Genomic DNA, 18,757 nt, shown 5'->3' on the forward strand with positions numbered 1-18,757 from the left:
AGGTGGTGGGTGGGTTTTAGCTGCCCTTTCCACACTGGTTAAAACACAAAATATGCTCTTAAAAACACTAAGGTTTGCAATGGTGAGCTGTGCATTACAACCCATCTTTTATAATGTATATATTATATCTCATCTATTTTGATATTGATATATAGAAACAGAAAACATCCATGAGAGTGCTGGGGTCACATATGTTGGAAAATATCCCCGGAAAACTGCAAAAAACTGCCCTTGGACAGCTCCCAAACCAAAATGTTTCCTTTATCATTGAAAACATGAATTCTCACAGCTGCCAGTTCTGCCAAAGCAGTTCAGGAATGGTTTTCCTGTCACCCAGTGAGGGGTTGGGGGGGTCCCTTTGTGGGATGAAACACTTTGCAGGCTGATATTTGATATTATTTAAGCAAACCCACAAGTGCAGGAGCAGAAACAGGTTCCAAGTTCTTCCCTTTTCATTCCCTCGTGCCCGAAGATGAAAAGAAACCCTCGAAAACTGACTTTTGGCCGTGTATTCTGAAAGCCACTATTTATTTTCAGGAAATTCTGCCTACTCTGAGGCCATTAGGAATGTGTTCCTTGTGAATAATTAGCCAGTCAGAGCCCATCAAAGAGACTTGGATGTAATGAAAGGAATTCATCACTCCTGTTGCTGGCTAAGTTGAAACAAATTACATTGGAATAAATATCCAGGCAAATGGAACCGTGCCCCTAATTAGAAACAATTCAGGATTAGCTCAGAACAAAAAATAATTATAATAAAAACTCACACATAAAAAATTTGGCCTCTAAAACATCTCAATTAAAACTTCACCTGAGCACGAGCTTTGAAAATTCGTGTCTATGGGTAAAAAAAATAATCACTGTGCTTAATTTGTGACACTAATTTACCAAATCCGTTTGTATTTTGCATTTCATCTTCTCCACTCGAAATTACCAGCCCTAAAATCACCACAAAATCTAATTAAACCCTCAAACTTAATCAAGTTTAAAAAACACAGAGAAAAAAACCATTTAGCAATTTGTTCTTCCATTATGGATGAAACCTGTTTATAATGGATTCCACGACTCCAGTGTCACTTTATATCCAGGACTAGGGAATATTAAGTGTGTAATACAGGGCTTGGCTCCAAGATACAATAAGCCAACAGAGGTCTGAGCTGGGAATAGAAGAATTATCCCTGCTGGGGAACAAGTGAAATAGAGAAGCAGGAGAGGAGTTTGCTGGAAGACATTCAGAGCAGTTTGAAAAACGCCACAGATTAGGGGGAAAAGAAGGGAAAGGTGTTAATTTATGGTTCCTTTGTTTTATTAATCTATTTAACAGGCAAGTGGGCAGGGTGGTTGGATTCAAGGCTGGGGAAAAGTCAGAAGCTGGAAAAGCAGTGAAAGTTGTTGGTTTTGATAACTCAAAAGTTTGTGGAATCACAGAATGGTTTGAGCTGGGAGGAACATCCCATTCCAACCCACTGCATGGGCAGGGACACCTTCCACCATCCCAGGTTGCTCCAAGCCCCGTCCAACCTGGCCTTGGACACTTCCAGGGATGGGACAGTTGAGCTTTAAGTTATAAACCCAAACCAGCAAAAACTGTGCCAGACAGATCCAAGCTCTTCCTGCTCCAGTGCCCTGAACTCAACAGTTCCACAAATCCTTCAGGGCAAAGGAATGAAGTGTAAACGTGGCTGAGCAGTGACGGGACACAGCCAAGGGGGACAGGAGATCTTTGCAGGGAGGCTTCAGGGGGACCTTGAAACCCCTTCCAGGGCCTAAAGGGGCTCCAGGAGAGCTGGAGAGGGACTTGGGACAAGGAATGGAGGGACAGGACACAGGGAATGGCTTCCCAGTGCCAGAGGGCAGGGAGAGATGGATATTGGAAGGAATTCCTGGTTGGGAGGGTGAGGTTGCCCCTGGATCCCTGGAAGTGTCCAAGGCCAGGTTGGATGAGGTTTGGAGCAACCTGGGCTAATGGAAGGTGTCCCTGCCCATGCAGAGGGTGGCACTGGATGATCTTTAAGGTCCCTTCCACCCCAAACCATTCTGGGATTCAACACTCAGCACATTTGCCTCGTAACTGCAGCACGAAGATTAAAACCCTTCTAATTTTCCAGCACCATCAACACGTGGCCCAGTGTGCAAACCCTGCCAGCAACCAGCTGCAAAAACCAGCCTGCAGTTTCCCCTTCTCTCACTGGGCTGAGCCATTCCTGGTGTTCAATCTGTGTCATCACCCTTGATTTATTCCCTGTGTCTGGACAGCCCAAGTTATCCAGAGAAGAGGGTTTTAATAAGGATCATATTCCAATGTTGGAAGTTGTGGTCTTATTAAAAACCACAGCAAGGCAGAACTTGAAATGCATTTAAAAGGAAAGGAAAACCAGATAATCCAAAAAAAACCCAACCCAAATCAACACTTAAAAGAAAAGAAAAACCAGGCACTTCTTGCCTGTGTAAGCGAAAGGAGCTTCCCTCAACCAGCCAAGTCAGGGAATTCCTTGACTTGGTCCCGTAACACCTGATTAGGAATTGCTAAACCATCAGTCAAAAACCTCGTTAGGCATTAATCACAGGGGCTTCCAGCAAGATTTATGAGTGACTGCAAAGTTTGCAACACCCCTTCACCTCCAGCGAGGCCGGAGTTCGGCTCCGCGGTCGGATCCTGCCGTCCACGGGTGTGTTACATTGGTCAAACCAACCAACCCGGCCACGAAACAGGACAAAGAGCTCCTTCTCCCAAAGACTGCTCTTTGGGAGGGAAAATTAATATCCAGGGTTTTATTGGAAAAGCAGTATCTCTGGGTTCGTAGGCTTAATTAAACCCTCGGGTTCCAAAAGGTCACGTCGGCACGTGCGGCCTGTCCATCACCTCGAGTTGATGGACTTCAAAGTCTTCCTGAAGTGCAACACTGGGGCAAGACCACATTTTGCTTCTGTGACTCTCCAGATCCACGTTTTCCTGCTCTGGCTGAGCTCCACAACAAGCTGGATAAGTTCTTATCGTGCCCAAGACTGACCTGTGAGCAAAGCACGGGCAGGAAAACACACCTGGCCACGGCAACAGTTAAATTAATTCCTATTTTGCACCCCTGGTGAGGTTCTAAAAGAGAGCTGAGGTCTGAATAAGCTTTATTCTATCAGTTAAAAGCTTTAGTTGGTGTTTCACATCCTCACACACTCTGAGTCGAGATGGATGTAATCTTGGAGCCAAGCCCTGTATTACACACTTAATATTCCCTAGTCCTGGATATAAAGTGACACCGGAGTCGTGGAATCCATTATAAACCCTCAAACTTAATCAAGTTTAAAAACACAGAGAAAAAAACATTTAGCAATTTGTTCTTCCATTATGGATGAAACCTGTTCAGTCCCAGAATCGTGGAATGGTTTGGGTTGGAAGGAACCTTAAGGATCATCCAGTGACATCCCCTGCCATGGGCAGGGACACCTTCCACTAGCCCAGGTTGCTCCAACCTGCCCTTGGACACTTCCAGGGATCCAGGGGCAGCCACAGCTTCTCTGGGAAATCCATTCCAGCCCCTCCCCACCCTCCCAGACAGCAATTCCTTCCCAATATCCCATCTAGCCCTGCCCTCTGGCACTGGGAAGCCATTCCCTGTGTCCTGTCCCTCCAGGCCTTGTCCCCAGTCCCTCTCCAGCTCTCCTGGAGCCCCTTTAGGCCCTGCAAGAGGCTCTGAGGTCTCTCTGGACCCTTCTCTTCTCCAGGTGAACATTCCCAGCTCTCCCAGCCTGGTTCTATGGAACCACCTCCATCACAAAACCACAATACACTCCACACCATCAGCTCTGATTTTCAACATCCTTCCTGTGTTTGGGGGGGGCAGAAAATCAAAGGAAACCATATCACTGATTTTTTTAAGGGTGAATGGGATGACCAGGTAATTATTGGCCTCTCTCCCTCATATTGATCAGGGACAACATGACAGAACAGATGATGGAAGACTCTATTAAGAAAGAATTAAGGGAGAATAAAAGAATTCATGTCCAGCAACACGGATTTGCAGGAGATGGATCCTGGCTGACGTATTCTTATGATGGTGACAAATTCAGCTTTAAATAAACAGAAGGAGCTGAAGTTTTATGCCCACCAAAGATGTGACAAAAGCCAAAGCACTAAAAGTCAACACACAAATCTGGGCAGCTGCACGACCACGTTCAACCAGAAACGAGAACATCGTCGACACTGAATTTCGCAGGGTGCCAGAAATCTTAATTCCTCTTTTTGTCCTCTGTATTCCAAGAGAAAACAAGAGTGTCTCAGAATCCTTTTCTTCTGTTGGACAGAAATCTAATTTTCAGTCTAAGTTCAATTCATCTTCGTTTTTAAAACAACAGTAATTAGAAGCGGCTTAATCAATAAAAGCACATGGAAGTGCTGTTGCCCAGAGAAGCTGTGGATTCCTCATCCCTGGAAGTGTCCCAGGCCAGGCTGGGGCTTGGAGCAACCTGGGATCGTGGAAGGTGTCCCTGCCCATGGCAAGGGGTGGTACTGGATGATCTCTGAGGTCCTTTCCAACTCAAACCATTCCACAATTCTGTAAGAGTGTCTGCAGCAACCCCTTTCTGGACTGAATGGATCTGAACTTTTCCTGGCTCCACGTTCCTATGGATAAAATTACTACAGAAGGTTCATTAATTATAATATTTCTGGGGAAAAATGGTAAATAATAAAGCGAACCCAGAAAATCACATTCTCCTGTTATACTTTTTTTATTATTTTAGCAATATGATCACGGACTGTGAAAATTTCAATGTCAGCAGAGGTAAATCTCTCCTTCTAGGGAAAAGAAAAGGAAGTCGTTATCTATAGGATTATTGTGCAACATTGCCTCTACAAATTTGGGAATATTAAGGATAATGGGTATTAATTATCTCCTTGGGAACAGAGCTTTGTCAGAAGTAAATGTTTAGAGCATCGCTCCCGTGTTGGTCTCACATCTGGAATGCAAATCAAACCCTGGCATTCATTCACAAACCAAGGGATCAGGGAAAAGGGGTGGAAGGTGCATAAAAGCAGCCTGGAAGCTGTTCAAAGGCTGGAAAACAGCAACACTCCAAAGCTCCACAAGCTCGGCCTCGTTAGCGGAGCCAAGAGCGGGCTCAGGGGTGGCTGGATCACCCTGGACATGACACAGGGCACAGGGCTGATCAAACAGCTGCACTAATGAACCCTTCACACCATTCCAAAGGCTGGAATGTTGAAGCTGGACAGGCTGTGAGGAAGGGTTGGGCACACAGAGTTCATTAACTGTGGATATCAAAGGGGACAGTTTGTCTGTCTGTCACTGATTCCTCTTTCCACTCCCAGTCAGGACTGGAGGCCTTTCTGAAGCACAGGAATTAATTCCAGAAAGTCCCAGGGCTTTCTAGGGGTCGAGCAAGAAGGCACAAGAACTTCTTATCTTCAGGAAATCTTAATAAAGTTATTCCATCACTCATAAAATCCCAGAATGGTTTGGCTTGGAAGGGGCCTTAAGGATCATCCAGTGCCACCCCTGACCATGGGCAGGGACACCTTCCACTAGCTCAGGTTGCTCCAACCCGGCCTTGGAATCTTCCAAGGATCCAGGGGCAGCCACAGCTTCTCTGGGAAATCCATTCCAGCCCCTCTCCACCCTCTCAGCCAGGAATTCCTTCCCAATATCCCACCTAAATCCCCTCTCCTTCAGCTTAAAGCCACCCAGTGCCAGCTCCAAGGCTCCTGCTCCTCCAGGTTCAAAACCCCACCTTCCCAGCACCTCCAGTGACCATTTCCAGGTGAGATAAGAACCAAAACCAGCTGGTGAGGTCTGTGGTTGGGGAACAGGTTTGTGCCAGAGAAAACTTCTCCCCCAGGCCTGTCCTTGGCACGAAACTCCAGCTGGAGGTTGTTTTGATTGTGGGGTGAGGAAAATGTAAGAGGTAAAACCCCCTGGAAATAACTCAGGGCATCTGGGAATGTCTCTGGCATTTTGCAGCAACTGAAAGGAAGGTTTATGTTCAGCTTCCTGCTTTGCTACACTGGGCAGAGGGAGAAAAGCTGGGATTTCAGGTGTGGGGGCACTGTGGGCTCCTCCCGAGCTGTGCCAGCCCCTGGGAAGGCTTTGGAGTCACGTTTTAAAGTCAGAGCAGGCAGGAGGAACCAGCAGCTGAGATCACAAAAAGCAGGAGAGGGATTTCCCAACGGGGATTTCAATGAGGAAAGCTGGTAAATAAAACCAGACCAGCAGGTTCAAATCATCCCACACATCCCGTGGTTCAGAGGGACAGCAAACGCTGAGGGAACACGCGACGCTCCTGAGGGATGGATACCCAGCTACAGACGATTCCAGGGGCAAGGAGAGCAACTGCAAAGGAATCCCAGAAGGAAAAAAAGCTGGGAATTCAAGTGGGGTGCACTGCTGTGACACTGTGTAAACACAGGGAAGAGGCATCATTCCTGCAGCTGGAAGGAGGGGGTTGGAACTACAGGATGTTTCGGGTCCCTTCCAACACAAACCACGCCGTGATTCCAAGCTCTGGAGACGGGATTCGCCGCTTGCAAAGTGCCAGGACCAGGCAAGGAAAGCTGTGGCACTGTGAGACAACACTCTGTAGCTAATTACCCAGTAATTAGCTGGATTAAAAGTCTTGATAATTAAAACGCTGCAGTGATTGTGGAATTTCGGTAAAAAAAAAAAAGAGGAACCGTTAATTGAATTCCAAGAACAGAGTTTTTCCTGTATCAGTTTTGGCATGTGGAGAACGTGGGCTCAAACACACCAAAGGGGAGCCTGAAAGAGCAAACCCCAATTTTTAGAGGCCTTGAACATCATTTAATGCAGCAGAACCTGCTGTATCTAATCTTGTGGCTACTCAAATTCGTTTAACACAACAATAAAAACCCTCCCAGAATTAATTCTCTCCAGGCACTGCCCAATTCCAGTCTTGCACGAGAAGAATTCCTTTTGTTTTTCATTGTTGGGAAGAGGTAAAGAATCCCCCCCCTCCCCAGAACTCTTGATAGATAATGCCATCAGTGCTCCCCTCGTTATCAATGCTAATTGGGAAGGAGCACAGCTCTTCCTGCAACCCTGGGAATGTGCATGTCCCTCCAGGGAGAGAGGGAAGGAGGGAACCAACCTCAAAACTGCTTTAAAACCACCACTTTGCCAGAGCTGTCGTGGTTGGCAAGGAGCCCTACCCTGCTTGGGTGGCTTTGGGCACTTTAAAACCAGAAGCTTTTCATTCCACAGGCTTCTGATGACACGTGTGGGGACTTTATAACCTCACTCAGCACCACAACCTCTGGTTCACCCTCCCCCTCTTCACAGGGGCTGCCCCAGCAGTTCCTAAATCCAACTGGAAAGGGATCCTGGATCAGTCACCATTTCAATGGAGGTGTTTTCTTTGAGTTTTCCCTAATTCCCTCTGATGTATCAACACCCCTGTGACACAGCATTGTTACATCATTTTGCCCTCATGAGATCCCACCTGGATTATTGTTGTGTCCAGGTCTGGAGTTTACAGGACAAGAAAGATGTGGAGCTGCTGGAGCAAATCCAGAAGAGGCCATGGAGCTGCTCCAAGGGCTGGAGCCCCTCTGCTCTGGAGCCAGGCTGGGAGAGCTGGGAATGTTCACCTGGAGAAGAGAAGGCTCCAGGGAGAGCTGAGAGCCCCTTGCAGGGCCTAAAGGGGCTCCAGGAGAGCTGGAGAGGGATTTGGGATAAGGCCTGGAGGGACAGGACACAGGGAATGGCTTCCCACTGCCAGAGGGCAGGGACGGATGGGATATTGGGAAGGAATTGCTGGCTGTGAGGGTGGGGAGGGGCTGGAATGGGTTTCCCAGAGAAGCTGTGGCTGCCCCTGGATCCCTGGAAGTGTCCAAGGCCAGGTTGGAGCAACCTGGGATCGTGGGAGGTGTCCCTGCCCATGGCAGGGGGTGTCACTGGATGATCCTTAAGGTTCCTTCCAACCCAAACCATTCCATGATTCTGGGACTGAACAGATTTAAAGTGAAACTCTGTTCCTGCTACAAACCCCAAAACAATTATTTCAGCAAAAGAGGAACAAACACTGATGACAAATTTATTTAAGCCCCCAGGAGTCATTTTGACTGACTGGGTCAGAAAACAAATGGAGAGGGTTTATTTTTCTCCAGGCACCTTCAGCTGCTCTGCAAACACAAGTGGGCTGAAGTGATCCCAGTTATAAGGCCACTTCCTTATTTTGGGATCAGGCTCTTTAACACCAACACAAAACGCAAAATAAAGGAAGAATAAATCCTGGTGTAAGAGTTTTTGGCAAGTAAATCCAATCAGCTTCAGGGTAGTAGCTTGTAATTACTGTGAGTGTTTGATGAGCAGATAAAAACATCTCTGTGTGTGTAAGAATACATGTGGGGGTCCATATGTGTGTATTTACATATTATGGATATACATATATATACACACACAAGGAGGGGAGATTTAGATGGGATATTGGGAAGGAATTCTTGGCTGGGAGGGTGGGGAGGCCCTGGCACAGGTTGCCCAGAGAAGCTGTGGCTGCCCCTGGATTCCTGGAAGTGTCCAAGGCCAGGTTGGAGCAACCTGGGCTAGTGGAAGGTGTCCCTGCCCGTGCCAGGGGTGGAATCACACGAGCTTTAAGGTCCCTCCAACCCAAACCATCCTGTGACTTTATTCTCTGTGGATCTTCAGCACATGCTCCTGCTGACATGACTGGGAAGGTGGGAAAATACCACCCAACACAGTCCAGGACAACCGAGGGTGGAAAACAAGCCAACTGCTCTAAAATAGACCAAACCACAATGAACTTCACCAGAAAGGTGTAATTCCCACCTGCTTCACAGGCGGCACAAAAGAAAGGATTTTCCTGGAAGATTAAATCCCACTTGCAGCTGGACTGGACTTCCATTTGTTCCTGTAGGATACAAAGGCCAAGGAGGAGTGCAAGAGTTGGCCAAGTGATTGAGGGCAGAGTCCTGCTCTGCAAGGATAATTTAGCTGAGCTTCAGTGGCTCTGCACAACTGGCAGATGGGGAAGAACACAGAAATTTATACTTACAACTGAGGTGAAGCTAATTGTTTTTAAATCCCAAAGAAGCAGGATCTATTCCCTCAGGTTTCGTACCTGCCACCCCCCACCTTCCAGAGCATCCTCTCAGGGAAGGATTTAATGCCCAGGGGAAAGAGGGCTGTGCTGAACCCACCTGAGCTGAGCTTCTGCAGCTCAAAGGGGCCCAGAAAATGCAGTAAAGAAAGGAGCAAAAATAAAGCAAAAAGGGCAGATTGCTGCTTAAATATCACCCATGTTCAGTCCTGGGTAATACAGAATATTCCATGTATTCCATGCCTCCAACTAATTGCTGAAGACATCCTGCCCCAGTGTAGATGGTGCCAGTGCTGTGCCCTCAGCCTTCATTAAATGCCAGCTCTTAATAACAGACTCCACAAGGGCTTTAATTGCATTTAGTGCAGCTTCTGAACTTTAAAAGTTGTTAATCAGATTCCCATGTAAATGGAATGACGAGGAAAAGGTTAAGTACAGGTGCCTGAAATTTCAGCAGTCGAGGACGTATCGCCCTTACCAGGAGAGGAGAAAAACTCCCACCCCTGACAGGAACTAAACATCTTAATTAAATACTCACAAGTACAGCACTTATTTCAGTGTGAAGTTCTATTTTCAAATGTCAAACTTAATCAGGCACTTGACGGAAACGTGCGACGTCCCCGCGGCTCACGGGGGAGGAAAAATCCCCGGGATTCGTTCCTTCCCTCGGGAGATACCTGCACATCTCCCAGCCCTCGGCTCCTTGGGTCGAGTTTTCTGAGCTGCTCATCCCCACCAGCAAGGAGGAGAGTTTTATGGCTGGAAAACTGCAGGATTCCAAGGGGGGAGGGAATGGGATGTAACATCTTTCAGCCTGTCGGCTCCCCCCGCTCTCGCTCCGTTTATCCACGAGGGTCCTCATAAATCTGACACGCAGAGATTTATTCCCCTCCGGGTGCAGCCCATCAATTAGCACCGCTCAAAAGTACACAAACTTCTCCAGCAGGAGGAAATCCAGCCTGTCTGCACCGTGCTTGGCTGCCAAATCCTGCTGGGAGCATCCAGAGCGCCGTCTTCTGCTCCCGAACCCGCGCCCTGAGCCACCTGGGGGGTTCCAAACCCACCAGTTCGAGCCCTGGGTCCCTCTCTCGTGCTGGGAATTCATCTGATTTGCACATTCATAACCTACAGAGCCACTGGAACCCACAGATAAACTCATTGTGTCACTCAGACACAAATCCAAGCCACACTCAGAGGTTGGATTTGATGATTTAAAGGTTGGAATTGATGACTCCAAGGTTGGACTCGACGATTCCAAGGTTGGACTTGATGATCTCAGAGGAATTGATTCTGTGATTCTTTAAACCTGAGTTAAGATCTCTTCTAATTAACCAGGACTCCACCCTCTGATCTCAGCTCATTTGCAGGGATAGATGGATTTAGTTATCCCTGTGTGCATCCTGCACATCCTAAGAGGGCTGTCCTGTGGTAACACACGACCCTGGGGGATCCATGACAGGATGTTTTGTGCCAAAATACCATAAAATAAGTATTTTGTGTAACTCAGGCTTCAAATCCCAATGTGAGGGACCAGCAGCTGCACCTGGGATTAGCTCAGAGGCTGGATAAGGGATTTCAGGACCTTTGCCATGGATCATAAAGACTCTGGGATCAGCTGCCAGAGAGACTGACCCATCTGTGTCACACACATGATAATTTAACTGTGTTACAAATGAATTAGCAAACACCTTTATACCATCATGCATGTTAATTAAATAATTAACCCCCCCCCAACTAGCAGTCTGAATATTTGTCTAAATAAAATAGCTAAAAAAAAAAATGGCATCCATTTCCCCAGAATTAATATTTAAAGCTGGATTTTGAGCCTGAGCTGTTTTGTAACGATGAACTACGCCCGATTCTGAGATAAGGGATTTTTCCAATAAATTTTATAGCAACTGGGAGGGGAAAATCACCCTGGAAAAGACAAGTCCAGTTGGAGGTGAGTGTAATAAATACAACCCAGAGCAGTGGGAGCTGCAGAGATGGACAAATAGTGAGGAAGAACCGGTGTAAGGGCAAGGAAAGTTAATTAAAGCGAGTAAGAGCCACCAGTTTTTTGCCTCATCTTCTTCCAGATCAATTAAAACACATCTTTGTGGTGACTTGACAAAAGGAGGGGGAGCAGGGAAACTTCCATCCCGAGGAAACTCCCACCCACCTCTTGGAAATCTGCTGCTGCAACAGGACACATCACCCACAGAAGGGATTTACCAACTGGTGTCGGGCTCGTGGAGGAGGAAAAGTGGAGTAAAAAAAAGGAAATCTGCTACAGTTACACTCAGTGTTGTTGCTTCATTACACATAAAAGGCTTTTAAACAGATGTTGCAGGAAAGGCTGTGATGCTGCATTTAGAAAGTCCAACGTTTTCCCAACTTCATCTCCCGCACGTCAGAACTGACTTTTAAATCTCACATTTTTTTTTAACATTTAAGGCCCTGGCAGCACCCAGCCCCGGTTAACAAGCACCAGACTGACCAGAAGTTGGTTTTCTGAGTCTTTAAACGCACGTTGGCATCTCCTGAGTGACCAAACCCTTGAAGATCTGATTCTACAGCTGCGGCCTGGAGAGAGGGACGGCCCAGAAAATGAGCTGCATGAAGAGATTCCACAAAGGAACAGCGAAATTCCAGGGTGGAAATGGAGGTTTCTGAACGAGCTCAGTGACACCAAGAGGTTGATGAAAGTTCCCCTTTGACACCGACCCAGCAGCCACCATTTCAAGGCCGGGGATACCTTTGAAAGGACATCAGAACTGGAGACACTCTTTGTCAAACTGACAGTAACCCACTGCTTTATATTCACCCCGTTCCCAAAAGCTTGGAGGTGAGTGGCAGTGTTGGCAGCACTGGTTTTGGAGGCTTAATATCCCCTGAGCTTGTCCCAGAAATCCCTATTTCTGCAAAGCTTCAGGGCCTTCGTTATTCCAAATGCTGTGGTGCCAGAGGGGGGAGCTCACAGCATAAACAAGATTCCTGTTTTCAGGCTTGGGGGAAAAAAACCACTTAAATTTCCAGTTGTTTACAGTGTGAGCAGTTCCAGCTTAATAAAGCATCCATCAGGATTGCTCCCTTCTGCCTCTGATGCTGCTCTATAAAGGTGCAGCAAAGGGCCACCAAAATGCCACCATAAAGCAGATTATAATGTTCAGGAACATGTTCCGTTCCAGCAGATCCTTGAATGCCTTTCTGCATCAGGGGGCCTTTTCCTCCCCCTTCCATCAGCTTCTCAAATGAAGCCAAACAGCACCACTTGCACCTAATGATTCCCAGGACCTTGTAATGGGATGAGGAAAAACACCAGCATTAGTTTCAAGGAGGGATGTGACCTTCAGGACATTTCTTACCCCTGCTTTAAAGGGATGGAGTGGGAACAGTGAAATTAAATCCTACACAGGGACCAGAAATGGGCAGGGAGAAGCAAGAGGCTTTAAATTCCAAGGTAGGCATTATCTTTCCTCCTTATTAACAGCAGGTAAAAAAAGCCACTCGATTATCAGGATGAAACCTGGAACAGAGAAGGAAAAAGCAGGCTGGGAGAGGTAGGAGGGTTCACCTGGAGAAAAGAAGGCTCCAGGAGAGCTGAGAGCCACTTCCAGGGCCTAAAGGGGCTCCAGGAGAGCTGGAGAGGGACTGGGGACAAGGCATGGAGGAACAGGACAAGGGGGATTGGCTTCACACTGGAAAAGGGTAGATTTGGGTGGGATATTGGGAAGGAATTCTTGGCTGGGAGGGTGGGGAGGCCCTGGCCCAGGTTGCCCAGAGAAGCTGTGGCTGCCCCTGGATCCCTGGAAGTGTCCATGGCCAGGTTGGAGCAACCTGGGCTAGTGGAAGGTGTCCCACCCATGGCAGGGGGTGGCACTGGATGATCTTTAAGGTCCCTTCCAATCCAAACCATCCTGAGATTCTCTGACTATACAAGACAGAGCCTTCCTTGTTAAGCTCTTGGCCTAACAAAAGCCAGTTTTAAGGAAGTGTCAACCCTCAAACCATCCCGTGCCACAGCCAGGGGGACACTATGGGTTGTCCCCTTGTGTGACACCCCCCTGGGTGACCCCCCAGTCAGACCAGTGAGCAGCACCAGTTCTCCTGCTCCCACAGTCCTGCCAGTGCCCTCCAGCTCTTCCAAGGATTCTCAGGACGACCCACCTGAGGCCTCCGCCTGGGAAGCGCCGAACCCTCAGCTTAATTTCCAAAGTAATTCCCAGCCCTGAACTCCCTGTGCCCTGTTGGAGCCCATTCCATTTGGCAAGTGCTCCAATTATTTTAGCTGATTTCTCCAGCAAGACCTGCACACTACTTTTGTTTACTGAGAGCACCGTAAGCGCTCCGGGATCGCTCCCGTGCCTTCCAATATCCAGCCCAACCATGCATGTCATTGTTTCCCCGCAAAAACAGTCCTTTGGATTGCCAGAAGGAAGTGTAAATGCAATAGCAACAGGGATCCATTTTAAAGCTAAAAGCCTGACATTAAAAAAGAAAAAACAAAAACCCACTTGGTATTTTTGCAGGGTCTAAACAATGTCCTGGTGCTGCCGTTCCTCACAAAGGAGCATCTCCTGAACAAAGCTGGGACGTCTCCACCCAGCCTTTTGCCATTTTTTTTTGAGCTTCTGTCATTCTTTGAGATGTAAATTCATCCCTGTTTTTCCCAACAGGAATTCCAGAGCCTGGTCCTCGATACTGAAATCCCACCTCCCGTGAACATCCCGAGGCTGCTGCCACACGGTCGGTTTTTAAGGATAATATTCTTTGCTTGCACAGGAGAGGTGGGGATTCGTTTGGTTCAAAAACTGAAGGAAAAGGGGTAAAATAAATAATGGCAGCAAGAAATCCGAGCCAGAGGGTTGGATCTTTGAATCCAGGTTCCAATCTCCCTGAATATTCATTTTCCTGGCACTGAGCAACAAAGACAGGGACGGGGACGGATCAGTCCAAACAAAAGTGACAGGAGCAAAAAGACACAGTGCATGTGTTTAACACCCTCACCAAAGCCAAGACTAAATCCTGACATCCAAACCCGGGTCCAGGTTCACACGGAATTCTTTGGGATGTGTGGCAGGGGAATGCCACAGGGGGGAGCCAGGATAAAGCAGATGGCTGAGCAGCAATTCCAGCCAGTTTTCCTACCACTGAAGTGCTGCTTTCTCAGAGAAAAAGCTGCCACTACCCGTGGTAAATTCTGCCCTTTGAGATTCAACCCCCGCCCCCCCACCCCTCCCTGCACCAATTCCCTCCTGCTCCTAAATTTCTGAAATTAAAAGGATATTTATTTACTCAGGACGCTGCACAGACACCACCCCTCACTTATTAAAAAAATCCCTTCTTGTATCCTTTGTAACACAAAAAAACCCAAGAGGACTGTCAGGATATAAGTTTACATGTCCAGTTATGTCGTGGTACGTTTAACATATATAAATATAACTTTTTTAAAAATTATATAATTATAATTACCACATGCCTCCCTACCACGAACAATTAGAAGAAACAAAAGAGACAAACCTACATTAACTTGTCTCCATTTCAGATAATTACTTGTGAGGGTTTTTAAGACATCTGTGACTCACAGGGGAGTCTGTGAATTTACTGTCTTCTGCCACCTAATAATGTTGAGTGTGTGTGACACCAAGCTCTAAAAAAAGCTGTTAGTTAAGGGTTCTACCTCTACAGCTTCCAGTTAACAGAATTATTTTCAAATATATTAAAAAAAAAATCCCAGTTGAAAAAAAAAACAACACAACAACAGTCCAGAAGTTGAGAGAGAAGGATGGAAGAAGTTCCATCACTCAGCTGGATAACATAGTAGGGAGATTCATCCTTTTTATTTCCAAGGGATAAAATGGGGAAGCTTTGGAGAGACCACACAGGGTGGGACAAAGCTACTGGCCCCAGGAATCCAAGAGATCCAGGGAGTATTTATAAATATTCCCAAGCTGGAACGGTACTGAGGACACAGATGGCAAACAAAAAATCCACGTCCACGGGTTCCAGTCAAACAAAGGAAAGGCAACAGGCACATTTTAAACACACTGTGCACTTGAAAACCTACAGACCACAAATCACTGTCAAGTCTGAGCCAGCAGCTCCCAAGTGCTTCCTTATTCCCTTCCATTAGTCTGCTGCCTCTCCCAAGATCCTATCAGTCACAAATGGAGCACTAATATATACCTTTATTTCCAAAAGTTGAAATGCATCACAGTCCAAGTGTAAATAATTGATAAATCAAGGCAAGGAAGATGCTGGTGCGTGGCTGCAACGAGGGTGAAGCTTTTAAGAGGAGGAGGATGGGGCACATCCATAAAAACACACACGGTTCCCACTGCCAAGGAGAGTTCACAGGGAAACCACCCCCCCACCCATCTCCCCGCCCCAAGAGGAGAATAACCCCCCCCCAAAAAAATCCTTCAGATTCCCTTGATTTTCATATTGGTCCTTCAAGTAAAAGCTCATTTTAATCCAATTTTAATGTCACTTGAATTCTTACAAATAAGGAGACCACACAGGGAGCTGATGATTTTAATTCTGGCACTTAAATCACAAGTGTGAAGTTTAAATGCAACGTGTGCCCTCCCTCCTTCGGTAATTCCACATTTAATTGCCGTGTCTTGTTCTCCCGAATCCCAACCTCCAAGGCAGTGCTTGGAACTAAAACAGGCAAAGCCTCAAAGCTTTGATAACCCACAAACAGGTGGACTGGCTCTCTGGCAGCACAATAAATCCCAGTGATTTTCCAGGAAGCACAGAAACCGGGAGACTGAGAGATCACCTGCTCCGTCTCCACGTCACCGTCGTCTGACAGAGGTTTGGAAGTTTTCAGGGATGCAAAACCACAACAGAACAGCCCTAAATCACTCCCTGGTTACACTCACTGGACACTGGGACAGGAAGACAAATGCTGGAGTCTCCCTCAGTATTTCCTATGGGATTGTATCCTGGGAAACACAATTCCACTCCTGTTCAACTCTCTTGATGTATTTGAAAGCAAAGGCCTCCCTCCACCTCTCAGCCTTCTTATCCATAAATGGGTTGTTCCTTTGGAACTCAAAGTCATTTTATTCCTCAATTTCTGATCCCAGAATCATGGAATTTTTCAGGTTGGAAAAGGCCTCCAAGATCACCGAGTCCAACCATCAACCAGCACCACCGTGTTCACCATCAAACCACCTCCTCAAGTGCCACATCCACGTGTTTTTTGGACACTGCCAGGGATGGGGACTCCACCCCTGCCCTGGGCAGCTATGCCAGGGCTTTACAACCCTTTCCAGGAAGGAATTCTCCCCAGTATCCAACCTAAACCTCCCCTGGTGCAACTTGAGGCCGTTCCCTCTCCTCCTGTCCCTCGTCCCCCGGAAGCAGAGCCCGATCCTCATGGCTTCGGAAGGTTCTCCCTCTGCTTCCCTGACTCCTTTTCTGTGTCTAGATTTTCCTTTTTATGCTTTTCCAGAATCACCAGAGATTTCTGAAAGACCTTTTTTTTCCTTGGAGGAAGGTGTTGCTCATGCTGTGGTTATCATGGAGCAAGAGGAAGGGCAATGGTGATGACCAAGGGCAGGTTAAGGGGGGGGGGGTATAAAAAAAAAAGACAGAAAAAAAAATAAAATTAAACACCACGAGTTCTCTAATCTCCTTATTTAAATTTAACAGGATCCCTAAAGTAATAATGAATAATATATATATTATTTTTTATATATATATATATAAATAGTGATATAATAAGCATTCATTTCACGTGTCAATCTGCCCATAACAAACCCGGGTGAAACACAGGGCGGTTGTGATATATTTTATGAGCAAAGATCCCCCCAAAGTGCCTCCATTTTTCAGGCCATTTCTAGTTATAAATTATAATCCCACAAAAAGACAATAAATCATGAAGCACTGGTGGAGTCACCATCCCTGGAAGCCCAAACGTGTGGATGTGGTGCTTGGGGACATGGTTGGTCGTTGGATTGAGGATCTTAAAGGTCTTTTCCAACCTTCACGATCCAAAGGTTCCATGAACATGGACCTTGGCAGAGGGAGTTTGGATTCAACACAAATTCAGCATGAAAAACCTACCACTTTTTACCCTTTAATTGCCCTGTACTGTCACTGAAGACCCTTTTTTCATCCCTGGAAGTGTCCAAGGCCAGGTTGGACAGGGCTTGGAGCAACCTGGGATGGTGGAAGGTGTCCCGTGGCAGGGGGTGGAATGAGATGATCTTTAAGGTCCCTTCCAACCCAAAACCATTCCATGGTTTTATGTTCTTGGAGCAGGAAAAAACAGAACTGCCTCCTGCCCTTCCCAACCCACCCATTATTTTAACATTCCTCCTTATCTGTTCTTTTCCAAAGGGAAACAAAGCCAACTTTTCCAGCCTCTCCTCACACCGTGTAACTGTGCCCCTCTCCCAATTCCCTCTTGTCCTGCAAAATCCTCCAAGCTGAGCCCACACAACTCCTGGCAGACACTTAATGAGACTTAAACCACATATTTCTATAAAAAACAACATAAAATTTAATTTGCCATCCATCCTTTACGCCCCCCCCCCCACCTCCCAGTTTGGACACGTTCAGAGCCTTCCGAGAACAACACTCCTGCCTTTTGTTTCATTGAGAACCAAGGAAGTTCCAACAAATAGTTTTATTCCCCCCCTCAAAATGCACTTCTTTAAACACCTCACAGGTTCATCAGCCCCCAAATAACTCAGAAGATGTCGTGGGAGGCATCAAAACTTGCTGTCACACCCTGCACAGCCCTTTTTTTTGCAGCCTGGTCACGAGGATGATCCCAAAAAACACAGTTAATCTCTCTTCCATCCATTATAATAATAATTCTTCACTGATTCTCACTTTACATCTCCTGGTCAGTCTTTTGATCAGTTAAAAAAAAAAACAAAAAAACCCAAAAAACCAACAAGATAACCTTGTAGCCAAGTTCTTTATCCATTTCAAGTGTGCTGAGTGATGAAATAAATAAATCAAACCTCCCCAAGAGCCAATTTTTCCGCTGCATAAATAATTTGTGGGCTCTTTTGTCCATGTAAATAAGACATTTCTGCTTATTTCCTATCCCTCAGCCGGAGGCTTTAAGAGATCTTTACTGGCATCTCAGTAATTTCGTACTTCTCCTTCCCTCCCCCAAAAAATAATAAAATAAAAGTCTCCTGACACTGCCTTGGAGCTTAAATTAATTCCCAAGTTCCTTCTGAAGCCTCCAGCTCTGCCTGGATGTTTTTATTCCCAGAATGGAAGAGTTTCTGGGCACCTTCCCTGTCTGCACTCTCAGAACTCCAGCCTGGTTTCACAGAAATCACTTCTCTTTCCCAGAATGTTTTGTTTTGGTTTTTTTTTTTTTTACACATAGTCTTGTACAACTCAACAACCCCCCCCCAGCCCTTTCTGCAAGGGTCTTGTCTTGCTTTAAGGGGTCTAATTAATGATACATCCAACAGGTTTGATCCTTAGAACTTCCAACGATCGCCTTTGCTTCCCTCCTACTCTCTCCTCCCCAAAATATCTCAAGTTTATCAGCTTTCCCAGGGCCTGACTGCTTCAATTTCAAGTGATTTGTGCCAAATAAACACACCTCCAGCCTTGGCAGCCAGAGCTGTTTATCTGTTTGATGCTTTAGTGTTTATCTGGTTGATGTTTTCCTTTCTGCTCCAAGGGAAGATCTTCCCAAGACCGGAGA

At 46.5% G+C, this 18,757-nt stretch overlaps 1 protein-coding gene across 1 annotated transcript in view; it reads right to left on the reverse strand.

Annotated features, from left to right (window-relative positions):
• The window catches only part of EXOC4 (exocyst complex component 4), a 304,003-nt gene that overhangs the window by 208,130 nt on the left and 77,116 nt on the right, over nt 1-18,757 (reverse strand).

The sequence above is a fragment of the Chiroxiphia lanceolata genome, chromosome 5 (genome assembly GCF_009829145.1).
Source record: "Chiroxiphia lanceolata isolate bChiLan1 chromosome 5, bChiLan1.pri, whole genome shotgun sequence".
NCBI classification, from domain to species: domain Eukaryota; kingdom Metazoa; phylum Chordata; class Aves; order Passeriformes; family Pipridae; genus Chiroxiphia; species Chiroxiphia lanceolata.